Source organism: Sturnira hondurensis, unplaced genomic scaffold, assembly GCF_014824575.4.
Source record: "Sturnira hondurensis isolate 20B ecotype Veracruz unplaced genomic scaffold, ASM1482457v3 Scaffold0010128, whole genome shotgun sequence".
Taxonomy (NCBI): Eukaryota; Metazoa; Chordata; class Mammalia; order Chiroptera; family Phyllostomidae; genus Sturnira; species Sturnira hondurensis.
The window spans coordinates 26,321,367-26,342,186 of record NW_028082759.1 but is presented as its reverse complement, the minus strand read 5'-3'; the positions used below and the strand labels follow the sequence as shown (position 1 = coordinate 26,342,186).

The window sequence follows — 20,820 nt, the reverse complement described above, 5'->3', positions numbered from 1 at the left end:
GGCCTGGGACAGAGGGGAGGAAGACAGGGGCTGTCTGGGGTCAGGATGGGGCTCCCAGAGGGAAGAGGCCAAAGTGAACCCAGGAAAGTCTGGCCGATGGGGTGCATGGATCTGCAGTAGGGCGCCCTGGCGTTTCCACAGGGGGCTCTGGAGCCTGTCGCAGAAACTGACGGAGGGGAGGGCGCTCAGCCGTGCGCCGGGGCATCTTGTTGCTCGTCCTGCGACACCCTTGGCTTTATCTGCGAGCGCGCTTAGCGGTTTTGGCAGACACCGGGACCAGCTTGCCTTGGGAAGTGCCAGAAGTGGAAAATTTGAGTAAAAACCTTCAGGGAAATAACAATAAAATGTCCCTAAGAGTTAGAATTAATGACTTGAATATGTGTGGCTTATATTTTCAAGCTGAAAGTTAAGTTTCAAAGGGTAGCTCTCTTACAACATTCAGGAAGCTGCCTGTTTAAAAAACCACCATTATTTCTGAAACTTTCTCTTTCAAATGATACTGTTTTTTTTAATGTAACTCCAAAGTAAGAAATGTGAAATGTCAGACAGGTTCTTACATGTTTTATTCCCTTTTCCACCTAGAAATGGGAATAAAAACATACGCTGCTAAGAGGCATGGATTCATATGAAGTTATTGGTGATGCCCCATAAAAGTACCATCATGAAATTAAAATGTGTTATTACTCAGATGTATAGGATGTTTGCTCTACAAGCAGAACCAGAACCAGAACCATTGACTGGAAATCAATTGCCTTTTGTGAAAATATAAAGTCTTTTCTCTGTGTGCACTGATTCCTTTTTATGCAAAAGTTAATCTGAGATCACTGAGATGGAATGTTCCAGACATGGATACCAGGAACAGAGAAGCCAGTCTTTATGTTCGAGATTTAAAGAGTTTAATTCAGAGTTAGGAACTTGTATGACTTTTGGAAGAGCTGGGGGGTGAGGGAGGAGGGGGTGACCAGTGCAGAGGTCATAAAGCTGCCCCCGGAGGTCAGAGGGGCTGCCCCAAAGTTAGCAGAGGTGACAGGGAGCCCACAGTTCCAAACTCTTGGCGTAGCTTGTACACCCTTGTCTGCAACCTGGTGTCCCCCTGCAACCTCTGAGATGCTTTCCCCGCCTGTCTCCCTCTGCTGGGCCAAGGGCAAGGCCTCCGAGACTTGCCCGGGCATTTGTGTGGAAATGCCCCACCTTCCACATCTGCCCCAAGTCTTGCTCTGAAGCCCAGGCCTCGGGCAGTCCCCAGCTTAGAGGCAGGTATCCACGAAGCCTACTTCTCTACACTCTTGCAGAAAAATCAAATTTGACGTAATCACAGAACAACCATGGACCCTGGCATACATTCGTTTGTTTCTTCCTTCCTTCATTCAACAAAACATGCTTTGAACAGGCAGGCCTCATGCCGTGTGCTGGGACACAGATCGTGTAGAGGTAGATGAACACTTGCTTAGTGTAGTCAGGGAGACCCACACAGAACGGTGACGGGCCCTGAGGATGGCGGACACGGGCGGACACAGGCGTACAGGGGTGGGGCTGCAGTGTGAATGGCACCTCTGGGCAGCACGGTCACCCGGCACTGGTATTCGACAGTTCTGGCCACGTGTCTGCCCACCTCGGTGAGGTCTGAAGCTCCTGGAGGACAAGAGGAGCCTCTGTATAATTTTATTCCTTATATGTCTTACACAGGAGAGTAGACACCAAGTAAATATCAGATGGATGACATGTGGGCCTCAGTTCAGCACTCCGTACCGAGTCAGGTGGGTCCAGGTGCATCGGATGGACGAAATGTTTGAGTTTGGCCCGTGATTCTCACTCAGAGGTGGGCAAGGCTACGTGGTAGCGACTGGTCATATGTTCCTCCGTTCTTAGATCCCAATACCTGGAATCTAAGCCTTGACCCTCTGCTTCTCAGAGTTCTGATTATAGGGTGGATCCCCCACCCCGCCCCCATCTAAGTGCCTGAAGGGGGCAGGGTTAAAAGTAACAGAAGCTATCAAAAGGTAAGCATGCCAGTTAATGTATCAGACTAGTATTCCATTACACCTGGCATCTGCCCCAGAGGGTTTTCGCCGAGCAGCAGGCTGCTTTGCCCTAAAGATGCAAGTGAAAACTTAAAGCTCTCACTAGTTTAGGAGAATAATCGAGGTTAAACACCTACATCGAATGCAGTATGGGCATGTGGGAAGCATGGTGGTTTACCTCCCAGGAGCATGACCCAATGGATGACGCTTACAGGTAGAATAAACATAGGTCAGTTCATGATTACTTAGCGGGGAGAACGTTGAAAGCCCAAAACCTCTAAGAAGCAGATCGCATAGTGGATTATACCAACCATTTCTTCTTCCCTGATGCTCACAAATGCAAACGAGATCCAGTGTCTTGCTCTTCTTTTGCGTCCTACCACAACCGGGGTCATCAGAAGCAGAAATACACCAAGAGTGCAGTTTCTCATCTTTTCTGGCTCTCTCTCCATAGAAACATGTCCCACATCATGTCCTCTCTCTGTGTTTGATGCTCCGTAGTAAGAAACAGCCTAGGTCCCAGGACAGTTTAGGAAGCCTGGGCTGTGGATTGTGCCGCTGTCTGTAAACACCCGGTCAGGTGTGGCGAGTAAGAAGGCAACCGATTCGGGGGACCTTCTGTAGCTAACGTGTCCCTCCGGCCCGCCCCCCACACCACCACCAGCACATTCTGTCCCCGCCTGGGCTGCGTCCCCTGATGAACAGATGGATCCCAGCCACGGCCTGAAGATGGAAAGTCTGTTTGGGGACGAGCGGTTTCTTACTCCTAGGCAGCCGCCTCCCGCTTCCGTCCTCCTCCAGTCTGCTGGAAACTCGGGGTCCCTCGCTGTACCTGTGAAGGGGTGTTCTTCTTTCCCCCCTTTCCGTCTCTGTGGCTGTAAATTCTCTCTCCAGTGGTGATGTATGGCGAGTCTTTGAGGGGGGCAGGGTCTGTCACTGTGATACACAGAGAAAGGTGAGCCCCTAGGGCCCTCTCCCCCAGAGAGCCCCGAGGGCCCCCACCCCAGCAGGGCAGTGTCCCCTGGCGCGGTGAGCCCTTGTTTTCTTTTATTTCCGACTGTGAAAGAGAAAGGGAACTTATTCCCCCTCCCACATCCTTCTCCCCTCTGCAGACCAAAGTGCATTTAATCACTTCTCAGTGTCAAGTTCAGATGTGCTGATAATTATCCCCAAAAGGATCAGCTGGGACACAGGAGCAGGGGCCCGAGAGTAGGCCAGCGTGTCCCAGGGCTGCGTGCCTCTGTCAACCATGTTGAACCATTCAGTCTGTTCGTTGGCTTGACTTAATCTGTCTCTACTAGGCATACGATGAGAAGAAGACAGGCGACATTTCTGGGGAATTTTAACACCCCCGAATTATGGATTGCTATGTTGGTTTTATTTCCTGTGACAACCAATTAACCGAAATATTTACTGGATGCCACTCCAGGCAAAGCACAGTGCCACACGCTCTCGTGAAACCGACTGCACGCCCTCAGTGGCGGAGCTCACGCAGGTGCCCGGGAGACCGTTCGTCTGTGACGCCTGAGAAGACCTGCCCTCCTCCCGTGTCTGCAGTTTTGTGTCCGGCGCATCGTGAGCAGTTTGGGGGGCTGTCGTACGGGGTGGAGAAGTAATCTTCCTTTGAGCAGATCAAACATGAGAAGCTGGGTATCAAAGTAGAATGCCGGTGAACAGACATGGAACCGGCACCAAGTTTCGAGTGGAAAGCTTCAAAAGTGGCAAAGTGGAAGAGCTGTCCCTGAGAAGGCCTCAGGGCTGCCTGGCAGGTGCCCCCAGAGATGGCACTTCCTTCGTGAACCCGTGACAAGCTGAACATGCAGGATCAGACGGTTGGCTTTCTCACCGTGCTGGAAACGGTCCTTCTACAGGAGCTGGCTCGTGGGTCAGGCTCCCGGAGACTGATGGGTTACCGCAGCGTCAGTTTGCTAATTCAGATGAAGAGACCACAGGCTCAGAGACTGGCCGCGCAGATGCGGAGTCCAGTGCGTTCGTTAGCACGTGTTCTTCTTAGAGGCACACGCGCGCTGGTCGTGTGGCACAAATAACCACCAGTGAGTCGAAGGCACTCTTTTGTTACTTTGTAACCAGATGACGTTTCTTGTTCTTTGACTCCAAAAATGTTTCTTGTGGATCTTTTCTCTTCCACATGAATTTTAGGATCAGCTCGACAAATTAAAAACATGTATATTGAGGAAAAGAGGGAAAGAAAAGAAAACTATTGTGTTTTTTATTTGAATTGCATGGAATTTAGAAATTCATCTAGGGAAAATGAATGCATTCCTGATACTGGGCATTTCTATGAACATTTTATACTCATAAAATCTTATGTTTACTTTATACATAGATCTGAATATATTTTAAAAACCAGCTCTATTTCAGGTTCTTTCCTGAAGGTTTAAAAATTTCTCATGTAGGTCTTGCTCGTCTTTTTTGATATTTATTACAAAGTCTTTTAAGTCTAGTGATTTAAAAAGTTATGTCTTCACTATTTACTATTGGTTTCTAGAAATAAAATAGATTTTTGTACATTGCACCAAAGTAACTTTGCGAACGTGTTAGTTCTAACAGTATATTCTGTAGCAGTTGGACAGAGCGTGTGTTCTCTTGAACATATACTTTTCTGAGTTGACACTCATCATTCACAAACCAGGACAATTTCTTTCCTTTTTTGTCATGGAAGGGACCTAGTCACGTGGTCCCTCACGTTTCCAGCCCTTTTCAGTTAAGGCAGTGTGACTCGTGTCTATGTTTTCAAATTTGGTTTCGTAGGTTTCTGTTTAGACCAGAAAATCTCCACCATGTCTGTGATGTCCCGTTTTCATGTCTTCCTGATACGAACAGTGAAGGCTTCCCTGCCTATAGCCCCTTCCCATGACGAGGTGCTGTTTGCTTCCAAAGAAGTCGCCTTCCGACCGTGTCCTGGCCCTCGGCTCCCTTCCCCCACCAATCATGCACAGCAACAGCGAAGCTCTGTGTTTCCTTGAGTGAATGGGACTCTGGCCTCCCAGAGGGGACTCACAAGACTGACTGTACCAGGTGTGTTCTGCGGGAGAGTCTGGAGGACATCACGTTCCCCAGAGCGGTTGGCTGTGCCCGGCCCGGGGGCATGAGTGTCGCTGAGAAGCTGGTGTGTCTCCTCTTCTGGGGAGGCTCAGTGACAGGAGACGGCCTTGCAGAGCTGGACAGTCTCAGAGTGGTGAGGACCCCAGAGACCGAGTGGTGGTGGAGAGCAAACCGAGAGCAGGGCGGCCACGTCGGGGTGGCCTTCACCCACAGAGCAGGGTGGCTGCGAACGCCACAAGGCCTCCCCAGGGCAACTCGGCTGGGTTCGTTTCACTTAACAGGATGCTTCCAAAGTTCATCCATGTGGTAGCAAGTATCAGAATTTTCTTTTTTCATGGCTGAATAATATTCCATTATCTTTATGCACCCATTTTATTTATTGATTCATATGTTGGTGGACACTCGGGTTGTTTTCACTGTTTGGCTGTTGCTAACACTGCCACCCACAGTGGTGTACGAGCACCTGTCTGAACACTTATTTTCAGTCCTGCTGGGTTTACACCTGGGAGTAGAATTGCTCGGCCGTGTGGGGATTCTGGGCTTGACTCTCTGAGGAACTAAGTGGTTCCTGCAGCGGCTGCGCTGGGTCCTTAAAGACGTAGCTTTCGGTGAGAGCTTCTCGTGCTTCTGGTCACTGCAGGGCAGTGATTAGACAGCTTGGCCCACGGTGCCCCGTCCTGAGGTCGGGTCCTCGGTGCCTTCAAATCCAACCAAGTCAGACCACCAGTCTCAGACTTCTGTTCCCCTCAGTCTGCAAAGCCACACCCGTCACCAGGTGCTTTATCCATCGGAATGCACTCTCATCAGGTTCAGCAGACGCTAGGCAGTCTAGGGCTCTTCAGGAGGGTCAGAGACCCAGGCTTGCGTGTTTGCTACGCAGCTGGGAACAGGGTGGCCTCGAGACATACGTGAGCCCGACATAGGAATGTTCTGAAGAGAACTCTTCTGTCATTTGGAACCTGTAACTGTAGAAACTGGACTCTAGAAACAGAACTCGGACGTCGTTTCTTTCCAGGAGACCTGAGCTCCCTCTGCATGTCCACCGCCCACATTGCTCACTTCCATCTTTGAGTTCTGAGTGGGTCTGTCTGCTTGGCAGAAGCTAGATCTCATAGGACCCCCAAGCTGCAAGGGAGTCTGGGAAATGTGGCTTTCTGCTTCTAGGCCTCTGTAGCACAGGAAGTCATGCCACAAGGAGGTGGTATAAATGCCGAGGCGCTCAACTTATAGGTATGGTTCACGCTTGTTAGAGGACCACTGGGCCTCCATCCGTTTTCTCCCTTTGATGAAACTCAGCAGACGTCACAGGCTACATAGATGGGAGTCGAGGAGCCTGAAGCCACTGTGCGCCCTTTCTTCAAGACTGGGGACTTTGGAGCAAGAGTGGAGCTATGTCAAGGTGCCAGCATCAAAATATAAAAAAGAAAGCAGATGTGTCCCACGTTACAGGGAGGAAGGAAAAGAAGTCAATGGTCCCCACCCCCCCCAATCTTCTAAGGTCTGAGGATGGCACAGCCAAGAATAACAAAGAACAGGAACTAGAAAAATGAACTGCAGTTTCTCTCCATTTTCATTCATATCTAAATCCTCTGTTCTTAGGTTTTTAAATAAAAACAGCAACAGGAACTTCGCTGAGGGCTAAAACTGGAAACAATTCGAGTGGTTATACTTACTGAAAACAAGATTTAACTTTTCAGGCTCTAATAAACACAATTAAAAGTAATATAATGATAATCATGAATGAGTGACAACTGTGGGGGGTGGTGATAACATCCTACATCAGATAGTAATTAATTTGGGGTCAAGTTCACATCCGCTCCATCTACAAAGTTAGAATTGTAACATCAGGACACAAAAATGAAAAGGAACTTAGAAGCCAGTCCAATTGATTCATGTTCTATCATCTATTTCTGGGAACAGAGAACAAATTCCCCCTTTGGTTATCCAATGAGAAATGCATTTGGTTTCCTGTACGTTTTTCTTAGTGAAGTTTAATTGTGATTCAGTGACTACCATTTTCTAACTTCTTACTGCTTGTGCCACAGGTGGCAAACACAAGGTCCGTGGGCCCTCCACCTGGTTTATTCAGCCTGGCACCTTGTGTCCGCCCCACGCCAGCACCATGCTCTCACTTGACTGTTAAGGAGCAGTTACAGTTACACAGCCCTAACACCACAGCCGGCCCTCTGAAGGCAATCACGAGGCTGATGTGGCCCCCGGAGAAAATGAGCTTGACACCCCTGGCCTATGTAGTCTCTTATTTATTAACACAGTGACACATTTATTAAACTGAATGGGCGTGAAAAGATTTCAAAAAACCAGTTTCTATGTGTCATATGTCTTCTACTTACAGTCAAACTTAAACATGTAAAGAGGATTAGCGCCTTGGGTAGTGTCCAACCCTCCCACTAAACCCCCATGTAGTACTCTGCGTTAGACGATGGAGGAGTTTTCAAATCCTGAAGAAAGCAAAAATCCACTCCTGTATTTTATTCTAGTGTATTGAATACTGAAGATGAAGGAGCGGGGGAAGTGGAATGGTCACTTATAAGGCTGATTTACACCGACTTAGCTGTTACTGAAAGAAGCATGAAGTGCGCTCATAGCGACACCCAAAATAAATTCAGTGGTGAGAGGATCAGCTCCTGGCAGAGTTGCCTCTTCCCACTGTGGCAGCACACCAGTCAAGATGCCTTCGGATTGAAAATGACAGGAAATCTTTAAACTGGCTTATTCACAGGAGGAATTTATTGGCTCACGGGACTGAGGAGGGGGACTGACTCAGAGGTGGGTGAACCCAGGCGTGGACACGCTACATTAACAACCTCGTGGCCTGAGTCTCTTGCCTTTGGCCAGCTCTTCTCCATGGATGATGCTCATGGTCAAGCACAGCTTCATGTCCATATGCTGCCATTTCATCAATTCCATTAGAAAATAAGAGTCCCTCTTTTCTAAAACTTTCAGCGAAAGACTTTCATGAGCTCAACGCGGTTCACATGCCTGTTCCTGGAACTCTTCACGTTGGCCTGAGATGTCCAACAGGCTGGTGCGCCAGTAGGAGCAGGAGACAGGAAGGGCAGCATACGACCTTGAAAGGCCAGGGCCTCCGGCTGGTGGCCTGCGGCCCTGGCAGCCCGCTGCACAACACTGCTGCTCTGCTGCTGGGCGTGGGCTTCGTGTGCCTGGTGGGAGGGCTGTGCTCTCCTCATTTAGGCGGAAGCATCCTAGGGACCAGCCAGGCCCTGGAGCCATGGATGTGAACCAGCTGCGCTGCGAGTGGGGGAGGGTGGCCCTCTGGCCGAAAATCAGGTAGTATTTGTGCACTAAGGTAAAACGGAGCCTGGACAAGGAGCTCAGCCAGCTGTCCGCTCCAGCAGTGTCCCAGGGCTGAGCTGTCAGTGCAATTCTGAATGTCTTGTCTTGTAGAGCCAATGCAACTCAATGTAAGCCAATTCAACTCAGCTCAATGCAACGCAACAATTACTGGTCCCTTATTACTCACCCAGCAGTGTGCGTGCGTGCGTGCGTGTGTGTTTGTGTGTTGGTACAGGTAGATAAGGAGGCATTATGAAATCGTCATGGTAAAATCAAAGATGGTACAGTGTAAATATTTCTTCAGTTGCTTTTTAGCAAAAACAATCTGTGTTTAAGTGAATTACACATCTATTGTATGTTCAGATATGATTATACTCTGTTAAACTTACAAAATTAAGGAACTTTAAAATAAATATTTACTTCATCATATTTTTTACAGTCATAGCAATTCTTATTCCTAACAGTCTGGAATAGCAGCCAAATACCCATCCTGTAGAAAAGCATCTTAGGTTTTCAGGTGGCCTTTAAATACCATTGACTTTTATCCTGAAATTATTGCTGGTAACTCACAGTTTGCTTAAAAATTGAATTGGCCTCTCATTTCTGTCAAGAAAATAATACCCTTATTCCTCCATTTAGTATAGGAGTTCCAAGAGTGCATGCGTTGACTTTAAACTTTAGGGAAAGCGGAAAACAAACAGCCCGTTGCTGTTGTTTATACAAAGTCAGACAAGGGGCCAGTGGAGCAGCCCCCAACCCCAGTGGGTTGGTTTCCACTTAAGCACGTACCGCACCTCAGCCAGGCCTTCCTGCTAAGCTCAAACTCTCCAGCACCTGAAAAATTTTGTTTGGTTCTTTCTGGATAAAAGGAAGAGAACAAGATTTAAGTGAGTAAATACTTAAGGTTAAGTGAGTAAATACTTAAGGGGTAAAAAAACTAACCTCCATGGTGGAACGTTGAAATTTTTCTGTTTGTTTGTTTTAAGCTCAGAAGCGGAGCAAATGTTTCTGCTCCTTGGCCAGGAATGGGAAACCCGCTTGGAAAGCCGGAGACACCTCGGTAGGTCTGCGACACCTCGGTAGGTCTGCGGGCAAGAGTGAGGGTAACGACCACGGGACGGGGGTGGTGATTTGCAGAAATGAACGCCAGGACCGAGCTGGTGGGCCAGGCGGGCCGGGGACTCTGAGGACTGGCAGGCTGGCCGCACCGTGGGGCGCGGCCAGGGCACCAGGAGTAGGCGCCCGGGTCAGGCCGCCCTATTTGCATTTCAATGAGCCTCGCTGGTTGACTCTGTGCCCAGCGCTTCCGCAGCTCCCCCAGAGTCTGCCTTTGTTGGTTTTCGCTCCGGTCAAGTCCACTTCTGGCCGCCGGGGAGCGGCGCGCATTGAGCGCGTGCAGCCAGGCGGAACAGCGGCAGGAAGGAAGGAAGGAGGAAGGGGCTCCCGCGGCCATTGTTTGGGACGAGCGACTGTTTAATCTGTAAGGTGAACTTCAATCCCTCGCAAATCCTCTCAGTGCGGCGCGGGGGCACCCAGACAGGGACAGATGGTGCAGAACCCCTTTTGTTTCAAAATATGGAAATGCGCCTCTCCATTGACTTAAGGTAGTCCGCTCTTTCAACTGTTGCTCATGCCCCCTGTCGCATTGTCCCGGAGAGACCCCGAGATGCCGGTGGATCTGGTAGCCCTGCCCGTGCACCTCCGCAGTTGTTTTAAATGTGATTGCTGGAGGTGAGTCTGCTGTTTGGTGAGCCATCGTTGCCGCGGGGAATCCATCTGGGCTTGGAGAGCAGTCGGGGAGTTGGTGTACGTCCCACAGGAGCTCCTCTTCAGAGGCCCCTGACTTCCTTTTCCACATTAAACATCAAGTTCAGAGGTCTCCGGTGCTTCTGGTGCAAAAGGAAAGCGCCCATCCTCAGGGTCCCATGATGCTTTGGTGCGAAGGACCCCCACCCCATCCCATTCTTATAGAAGGCAGCTCCCGCCCAGGCCGCACCCGTGTCCCTCCAGCCACAGCTGTGGTTTACAGAATGCCCCACAGCAGGATGGGGGGTGTCCACGTGTGCTTGTGGTACCCGAGCCCTTGAACGAGCTTCTCAAGATGCATTTTTCTGCTTATCCCGGCTGTCTCTGCTTTCCGTGGGGCTGAGGGCATCTGGGAATGCCAGGACACAGCCCAACTCAGTCTGAAACAAGGTCAACAACCGCCCGTATACATGACCTATTTTTCTTGCCCCAGCTTTTGTACAAACCTCGGCAGTCAGGGTCCTGCTGGCCTCTTCCAGTCTCAAAGGAAAAATCTGATTGGACAACCATCTGATAACAATCAGACAATTTTCCATTTTCAGCGCAGATGACACAGGAAGCAGATTATTGTCTTGTGGTTTTGAATCTATTTAGAAAATAGATTGTTGAAGTATTTTAATCTTGAGGCATTTAGACCTTGGGCATGTTAATACATTTGTATAAATAGACAGAGATGTCTGTGGGGTCTCTAATTCCAACGCAAACATTTGACGACATTACATGCTCACAGTTCGTTTCTAGTTTTCTCAAAAGGCACCTTCTCTTACCTGCCTCATGGCCACAGATGCCTTGCCTTCATGGTGTCCTGGTACACTCTAAGAACATACACGACACATGTGACACCAGGGCTGGTCGACCGATGGCTACCTAGGCTACCACCGAGAGGCTTTCTAAGTGGCCAAGAGCGAGGATCTCCTGTTTCTTATCCAAGGACATCCTTCCATCGCAGCCCCAAGTCCATGAACTGACCCTTAACCGTAAATTCCTGCCTCCTTTCCATCCAGTCAGTCAGCCATTGCAGACGGAAGGGAGCCGGAATCAGGTGTCAGCCAGCAGGGGTAGCTTACAATGTATTTTCTTTTTCATTTACTTGCTTATTTATTTATGCTTTTTAAAAAGAGAAATATAAGCTACTTTCAAGTGATTGTTATGCATTATGCATTAGAATTCAATGCATAATGTGGGGGTGGAAAGGGCAGTGTTTTTACACGCTGAAGTACTGTCCAGTGAACAAATGAGTTTAGAAATTCAACAGTGAAAGCCAGCTTTGCTTGGAGTTTTTAAAATTTTACAGGGTTTCCTTCCAAATGGTGAAAAATGGAATACAGTTTATTATTATTTTTCTTCCTCTCCTATGGGCAGGTGTGAGCTTGAGTAATTTCAGTTTCTTGGCTTTCTTTTGATTTTATATAATGAGGCTTTTGTTGGAATTCATTCCAGGGATGGTCTCTCTCGCTCTCTGATTCTGATTAAACTGTGAAACCCCATACACTCACCGAGAGTTGTCACTTTGCTCTGGTTGGTGAGTGAGTTTCGGTGAGAGGCCGGGAGCCGCAGACCCCCTGCAGTGCTTGGATGCGGTTGAAAGGAAACTAGCCCTTCCAGCAGAGAGTTGGGGTTTTAGTGGGACCAACGCCTCATGTTCACTCATGGTGAGTAACTGGGGCAAATTCTCCAGCTCAGGGCGTTAGGTTGGCGGCACGCACTTTCTGTTGAGTGAAGTCTCACAATATTCCTCAGGCCAGTGTGCTGTGTGGGACCGACCCGGGTCTCTCTTAGAGGTCAGAGAACAAGATTGCATTTCCGCAGGGACGGCCACTTCAGCACCGACCCGTGGGTGGGAGAGGGTTTGGCCGGCCGGGACTCGGATTCAGAGGCTTTAGCCACAGAGTCAGTTCCCAGAAGACCCTTGTTTCTGGATTGAAAGTGTAGGAATTAAACTGTTATTGTTAGTTTCCCCATTGCTCAGGTTTGTCCAAAATGTGAAGAATCATGGTGACCTTCCCTAGCAGAAAGAGGACTGTTTGGAGGGGTGCACCCAAACTGGCCTTAGGGTTGGGCTTCTTTTAGAGACGTTCTCTAGGTCAGAAACTGGTTTCCCCAAAGGCAGGACGGATTCCTGGTTGCCGATGGTAAAGAGTCCGGTTGTCTCTCATCTGACCTCTGTCCTCCTGGGAGGGCCCCGCCCCTGGCTCTCGCCCTCTCTCTCGGGCCTATTCTTCATCTTCTTCTCAGGCTCTGCCCCTTTGCTAGCCCCTTAATTTGTGCCTTTTTAGGGGTTCTATCTTTGGTCCTTGTCTCTTTTGTGTATTCCCCCTTGGTGAGGTTTCTCAGAGATCTTTCTTGAATACACTATGTACCCTCTTACCTCATGGCTTTCGCATATACAGTTTTCTCTGCTTAGAATGTTCTTTTTCCAAACATAGGGACACCTGGCTTTTTTCCTCTTCACTGCGGTACTCAAACATCGCTTTTCAAATGAATCCTTCCCTGGCTGTCCACAGAAGATAAATAGTCAGGGTGAGGACCAGGGCGAGACAATGAAGATGGCCCAGGCATAAAACTGAAGGGAGCAAGTTCAAGGTCAGCAGGAGAGAGTGCATGCCTCTGTACCTTTGGTACCTGACCACCTCACTTACGACACTTGTGCTGGCCCTGCACCTGTGCTCAGTCCTTCTTGTTTTTCTCCACAGATATTGTCATAACTAACACGCGTAACTGACAGTTGTGTGTCTCCCCGCCTCGCCCCACTCACACCATTAGAATGGGGAGCCCCTGTCTGGTTTGGGTTTTGCTGTAGGCCCAGAGCCCAGGTCAGAGTTCGGGATATAGTGGGTATTCATTCTCTATTTTTATATATATGTACATAATGTATAAATGACTACTACTCATAATCTTGATGCCTCTCAAGTGCACAAAAAAACAGGTTTGTAAATGAACTTGGTTTCTTGGATGTTCCACAACGTTTCAAACTCAGTGTGTCTAAAATTGCGTTCATCGCCTTACACTCGCACCCCCACCTCCCACTTGAATTCTCCTTTCTGACGAATGGGACCCCGATGGGCTCAGATCCCAATGTGAAGGTGCGCTAGCTCAGGCCATGTCCCTCCCTGACCCTGCTTTCATGCTGCTGTCACCCTCTGGGGCGACCCCCTGGTGGACAGCGTGTCCTTTGCTGCTCCAGACTTCAGCCCCATCCCTGGGAAGTGGGCACTCTGAGCCACAGGTCAGGTCATGCGCTTCCTCCTCTTGGAAGTCTTCCCTGGGCGCCCCGTAGATCTGAAGGCACAAGTGGAAGTGCATGGACTAGAAAGACACTCTGCAGTCTGTCTGTCTGCAGTCTGTCTGCTGACTCCCTGGGCTCCGTGTGTCCGGCTGCACCTCCTCTCTCTTCCACTTCTCACATTGCCGCCCCCAACCCCCCACACTTTGTGCTCCAGCGACACCCTGGGAGTGATCTGTCCTCTGAAACGCTGCCCTCCCATCACCTGGCAACAGTACACCTACCCTTCAACCTCAGTGGAGTGGGCAGCGGGAACTCCCCTCTGCCTGTCGGAAACAGCACTTTGACCCATTCAACCTGCGTTTCCTTCATGTGTGACCTAAACAGCCTTGAATAATATATATTTTAGTGAGGAAAAAGATACATTTTGAGTCTAGTTTGAACATTTATTTTTTGGGACCTTCTAAATAACTATGAATTTCATGCACTCCATTCAGGCATTTTCCGTGATTAATTCTCTCTTGTTTAACGTAAGGTGCCGAACTGATTATGAAGGCCAGGTTGTGTCCTGGGGGGCTTAGTGTCCACGGCATCCTCAGCCTTTCCTAGGTTTGTATCATGGGATGAAAATCACAGTTCTTTTGCTTTTGCCTTGCTTCATTTAAACCCTCAGTGTCTTCCCATCCCTTCCCCCAGGAATAGAGTCTAAACTTTCTAATTTGAGCGAAGGGGTCGAGGAGCCCTTGGGGCAGAGATTTCGTTCCATCGCCATGAAGTTGGGAACAGGGCGATGGTTTGGTTCACTGATTTCTTTTTCCTTCTAGTTCTCGAGCCCCTGATCCCTATCTCCTGGGGGAGCAGTTAATAATTTTTTCTCATATCCTCTGACTTTCACTTAGTCAGTGCTCAGGTGATCCGATTTAAGGCGTGTGCTAAGTTTGTCCAAGCCACTGACAGTGAGCCCCAAGCTACAGTTCATTCCAGGTACAGTTACTGATGGTGTACGAAGGAGCCAAAATGGGGTTGTATGTAATCATGAAATTGTTTTAATTTTTAAACTTGGTTACAGTTTTCAAGATATGATGTAGAACCATAGCTATGGAAGTCCACGCCCATCTCAACTTCCACGTGGCCCATTTTTAAGCTCCTGCAACAACTGCGTTTTCAGCCATCATTAATGAAAAACAAAGCAACGAATGGAAAACCCAGCATCCCCACTGGGACCACCATTTACCTACTTTTCCTCCACTTCTCTGTCAGGAGAAAACAGCTTTCTGGGCAGAAACGTGAAGGGTGCAGGCCAGTTTTCAACACAGAAGCACTGACAAAGCGGAGACCACGTGTGGGCGCCCTGGGTCCCACGGTCCGCCCAGCACAGGTGCAGACTCGGTGGGGACAAAACACAGCGGCCCGTGTTCGGAGCGGCCATGGCTTCAGAGGGCTCTGGGCTCGTTTCGGGGGCGCTGATCCTGCTGGACTTCTGAAGGTTGTTTTTGTTTGTTTGTTTGTTTTGGGGACTCTCCTTTAGGAAATGCCTTCAGACTCTCTAACCCCAAATATTTCTTAAATCTGCCCCTTTCCTCCCTCCCTACAGTCCCAGTGTAGGTGCTTACCGTCTGCTAATCTTGGCTGTGGGTTTTATGCCCAGTTTTCGTGCTCCTTCAGATGGTTCTTCACGCTGCTGCCTTTTCTCTCTGGCCCTGTCTCTCAGCAAGCCTTTCAAGGCTCTCTGCGATCTGATCTGGTCTCTTTTTATCCCCCCTCCCTCCATGCCATTTCCACGCAGTTACAAAAGCCTGGACTGACCCTCCATCCTCACTGGCCCGGGATGGTCCAGGTTTACACCTGGGGTCCTCTCTGGTTGAACATTCTTAGCACTTTCAAGAGTGTCCCAGTTTGGATGATAAATTAATTATAGGGTCGCTCCTGTGTATTTTTTAACAGCTTTATTAAGACTTAATTACATACCATGAAGTTCACTTGTTGAGAAGTGTGCGATGCAGTGGTCTTAAGTCTAAGCATCGCCGTCATGGAAACGTAGAACGCCTTCCTCCCTCCCTCGAATGTGCCCACCAGCTGTGTCTTCTCCCCTCCCCCTCCCCTCACCGTCCGCATCCCGGCCTCAGGCCACCTAGTCTACTTTTCTCCCTGCAGATTCGCTTATTCGGATTATTTAAAATAAACCTATTTACTAAATCTGTGAGGTTAGAAAGATTGTTATTAATCAGTTTCAAAATAATGCCAACACAGATGAAAAAAAGAAATGCTAGTCCATAGGTGGTTTTGCGTGTGTATCTGGCCTCCTTTACTTAGCATGATGTTTCCGGTGTAGCACGTGCCACGTGCCGGCGCTTCAGCCCTTCCTGTGACTGAATACCTTTCCCTCGTGCGGTACACCCCAGGTTATCTGTCCATTCGTCGGCTGAGGGACGTTTGGATTATTTTCACTTTTTGGCTAGTATAAATAAAGCTACTGTGAACATTAGTGTGTAAGTCTTTGTGTGGTTGTATGTTTAATTTCTCTGGAGTGCGGTATAGACCTGTGCGTGGCATTATGTGGTGATACGGTCGTAAGGCTGTGGGTCACATTTTGAGGAATTGCAAAACCCTTTTCCAGAGGAACCACACTGTTCTACATTCCCACGGGGAACGTATGAGGGTTCCGACTTCGCCACAGCCTCACCAGCACTCGTTATTGTCTCTCTGATTACAGCCATCTTATCCGTGAAGTAGAACGTCACCAGGGTTTGACTGCATTCCCCTTCTAATTAATGATGTTGAGCATCTTTTCACGTGTTCATTAGCCGTTCATGGTCTTCTCTAGAGAAATGTCTATTTAAATCCTTTGCCTATTTTTAAATTGGGTAATTTGTCTTTTGAGTATTGAGTTGTAAGAATTCTTTCTATAGTCTGAGTAGAAGTCCCTGATCAGGGACGTTATTTGCAAATATTTTCTCCCTGCTTATGGTTTGCCTTTTCACTTTCTTGATGGCTCTCGTCCGAAACGACTGACGACGGGGGTCAGCTCCGTGTGCTGTCACCATGAAACACCTGCGCTCATTTCGCGTGCCCAAATTCGTATTTACTAAAATAAACAATCGCTCACTTATGTAACAAAAGTTTAATTCTTGTAATTGTTAGCGTTCATGGGAGGCTTAACATAATCAAGAGCTACATTCCATTGAATAGCATGAACCTGTATCCACACTTAATATCAAATGCTCACCATTACCCACAAATGGGAGCAATATTGGAAAAGTGTCAGATTATTTAGGATCCTATCGTGAGGTTAATTTACAAAAGTGAGACTACCCAGGTTGATGAAAATCATGTGTGGTAAGTTAAAGCCGGGTGATTATTGCAGATCTTGCCATTTACTGCAGTGCCGTGTGCTTAGCAAACCCTAATCCCAGAGTAAGTTCTCACAGAACAACAGGTTCGCTTTGAACAGAAAAGTGAAGCTGAACAAGAGTTCAGACATTCCCTCTCCATTTAAATCATAATTTCCCCTTGTTTAGTCCTGTCAAGCAGGCTTGTGCACACAGTAGGCGTCTGCACACATGCTGGGAAAGGCATACTCTGCACTTCAGGGTAATTTGTGAGCCTCTTACTCACCAACGGCCCAGTGCTATTGCACATCACCCGAACTTGTCCGTGAGAGCCCGTGACGAGCGGTTTGTTGGTATCTGCATGAAGGTGCCCGCGTAGGAACAGGGACTAGATGAGGGAGTCCCGGGTGTTGCGATGCCACAGAGCACCTGGGGCACATCTGTATTTGGACCCGGCTCAGCTGGGTGACTCTGGTGTGCACCAGTACTTGTGAAAAACTAAGTTAGGTGACCTGGAAGATCTTTTTCAACTCTAAGGCTGTATCAGCTTAAGGGACAGGGACATGTGTGTCTTGGAATGTCTCAAGCTATCAAAGTTCAAAGGAAAGTCTTACTTACTTGAAAGTCTCATAGAGAGAAAACCAACTTTGTACTCATTCTTCTTTGTTTCTGGTTTTCTCCCCACTGGCTTCCTGTCACCTTCCGTCACACAGCCCCTATTTGTCCTGTTTACATGTGACTCCTATGTGTTACACAGAGTTCAAGGGCCTATGAGATAAGACTTGCACAACAGTTCAGTGTTTTAGGCTCAGCTCACTCAGCTCCTGTGTCAGCTTCCCTCTCCCTGCCCCCCGCCCCCCCCCCAAAAGGGGCTGGGGCGGATCCCCTGACAGGTTTCTGTGAAACAAAGAGAAAGTGCTTCCTCCTTTTGGAAGTACTGGGCCCCTGTTACTCAGTCCTGTTTTCAACCACAGCACACAGCAGGGCGTTCGCATCCACACCCTCAACAGGTGAGGGGCCCACCTGAGCGACCCCAGACGGCCCTTCCAAAGCCCGTGCAGTGAGCTGTGGCCCCTGTCTTTGCTCCTTCCCAGACGACTAGAGCCTGTTTCCTGTTTGAGTGGAAGTTAAACCTCTCAGACAGGACAGTCTCCCTCCAGGAGGGAGGGTCAAGTGCTGCTTCCGGAAACACCCTTCCTTCTAACTTGACCTGCCATGGCCCAGGCCACAAGGAGATGACCCCAGTGAGCTCACGATGCATGGGGGATGAGATTGTTTTGTGAACCCTGGAGAAGAGATATTCCACTGCATTGTGTTGAATGTGTCTTTGCCACAGGAGTGAGAGCCCCAGGGCCTGGTTAGTACGAAACAACTTTGCTGATGTTGTCCCATTCTCAGCGTCCAGGAGTTTATGTGGATTTATGGGTCTCGATGGAGAAACAGTGGATGCTGAGTAGGCTGTGGCTCTGCCGTCAAATCGCTCACCGCCCGTAAACGGTCAGTTCCCCAGTGGAACCAGAGCGTTCCGTCTGCTTCCTTCCCCACCTCCCTCACAGCTTACCCATCACCTTTCTCTGAAGGCAGGAGGGGTCCCCGATGATGGAACTCTTGAAGCAGACAGGCAAGTTCACAGAGAACAAAACACTGTGTGTGTGTGTGTGTGTGCGTGTGTGCGCGCACGCGCTTGTAATTCTGAGGATGGGGAGAAGCAAGGCTGCTGTTGGTTTGCTAAGACAGGATAATGTTAGCTAAGTTTATTACCTTCAGTCTGGACTGATTGAACTTACGAGAGCATGGGTTATAGAAAGGAAATAAGTCTTGCCTGTGGCTGCTTAGCTAATGAATAGCAAAAACAGGATGATTTCACACTGGGGAAAGAGGAATATATGTAACAAGGACGCCATACTACGTGCAAATCTGAAGTCTCTACCGGTCAGCCCATGTAGCTGAAATGTTACACTATTTTTAATGGACTCGAATTGTAGGGCCTGAAGTCTTAGAATGAAGGTGCTGGTATATGAAATGAAATTTCATGAATTTAAGCCAAGGAAGAATAACTGGAATGGAATAGGAAAGCCTATTTTAAAGTATTTTTTAAAAACATTTTATATAAATAGAAAAACCTGGCTTTGAAAAAACAAAACAAAACATGCTTTGTTAAAGAGAAAAACCACAGGCCCCAAATGGTGTTACCTGTGCTAAAGCTCGTGACACCCAACCCAGACTTAATACCTGACTTACCTGCAGTCCCCCCTTTACAGGAAACGTAATCTAATCAACAGCCTGAAATTTTCTGCCAATGAGGTAATCTGTCACACGGGCTCTGCTCCCACACCCCCCACAGAAAGGAGAGGCAAACTGTACAGTAAACCCTCACCTTTCCCTTCCCCCTCCGACCCCCAAAGGAAATGTCCTGGTCAAAAGAGAATCTCTTCTTGTTACTAGCCCCCTGACCACTCTCTTCCCATAAAAAACGGTGCACCCCTCTGAGCAGAGCGCCCTCTACTTGCAGGACCAGATGCTACCCAATTCCTGGATTGCTTAGCAAGGCCAATTCGATCTTCATATGTGCTTGGCTGAGTTTTGTTTTTTGACAGCTTCAATTATTCTTAAGCAGACATGAACACAAACAACTCGGACTGACTTCTGGGACTTTCTACCCCAACTTCCTGCTCTACACCTGGTTTTGGCTCGCTGCCCCGTGAGCGTCCTTCCTGCAGCCGGGCGGCCGGACTCGAGAATGGGGGCTGCTGACCCACACTGCGAGGTTAAAGCCCCTTCCAGGCGACCTGAGTTGTTTCACCCAATTTCTGTGGGTGGGGGCACAAAGGCAAGCTCCGCCTGCTGCTGAACTGAGGGGGTTAGACGTGACTGGAGTGATAGGGAATGAAGAGCGAGTTAAATTTTAGTGTATATTTTAGTGTAAATTTTAGTTAAATTTTTGGTGTATAAGCATACGTAGGTATGATACAATGTACAAAATGTAGAAAATAAAACATTTCCCTTATAATTCCACCACCTAGAGTCACTGTCGCCATTCTGGGTAGCAGCCAGTCTGAGAATAACTGTCCCAGTTTGCCCAGGACTGAGGGGAGGTGCCTGACTGGAGTGCGGACACGGGAGAGCCCTGGGCACTGTGGGGTGAGGGCCGCCCCACAGCAGCCTCCAAAATGAGGCGAACGTACTCTTACGTTAGCCTCACCTCGGGCGTCCTTGGGTAGCGCCCAGAAATGGGAGAGAGAACAAATGGTGTTTTAATGAGCAACTAAGTTTTGGGGCGGTTTTCTTCTGTCCGCCTGCCTGCCTGCCTGCCTGCCTATTTATCCATCCACCTACCTACCTACCTAATTACCTATCTGTAGGAAATTGCACACAGCACTCTATAACTGGGTTTTTTAAATAACAGTATGTTATGGACATATTTTCATGTTCTAAAGTAGCCCCCTTCAACGTCAGTTTTAGGGGCTGCATGGAATTCCGTTGGAGGGTGACCGCATCTGTTTAACCCCCCCCATCATCGGACAGTTATATGGCTTCCCTTTCAAACAATGCCACCCCAAATGTCCTCACAGCTAAATCTTGGCATACAAACCCCACGACTGCTTCTGTGGGGTGAATTCTTAGAAGTGCTGTGGCTGAGTCCGAAGACGTTACTTTGAAGGTTTTTGATGAACACTCCCAAACTGCCCATCTTACGTGTTGTGCCAATTCACCGACCCACTGGCCTTCCACGCTGGGCTTGCAGCAACACAACTAGCTCCCAGGCCCTGTCAGCTTGGCAGGTGAGGGAGACTTTCCTCTGTCCTGCACCTCGGTGAGGTCCCTCTGGTGGGCCGGAAACTGTGCCACGAGAACAGGGTTCGTGTGGCAGCTCCTGGTGTTTGCATGAGTCATCACTTCAGCCCTCGACGTCAGCAAATTTTTATTGAACGCCCACTGTGGGTTGCCGGTGGTGACCGCGGGCCTCAGTGTGACAGAGTCTAAAGGAAGGACAGAGACACAGTTCCTTGTCTTTGCTTCGGGGGCATTTTTAGCAACTTCCTTCTTTCTCTTTCCTCGC

At 48.7% G+C, this 20,820-nt stretch overlaps 1 long non-coding RNA gene across 1 annotated transcript; it reads right to left on the bottom strand.

Moving 5' to 3' along the window:
* Positions 1-7,764: 7,764 nt before the first annotated feature.
* LOC118995276 (uncharacterized) lies at positions 7,765-9,621 on the bottom strand. Its single transcript, XR_005068243.1, has 3 exons — positions 9,345-9,621; positions 9,197-9,260; positions 7,765-8,427 (listed from the first exon to the last, which is right to left on the bottom strand). It is a non-coding gene; the product is annotated as an uncharacterized LOC118995276 (long non-coding RNA).
* Between the last annotated feature and the right edge of the window lie 11,199 nt (positions 9,622-20,820).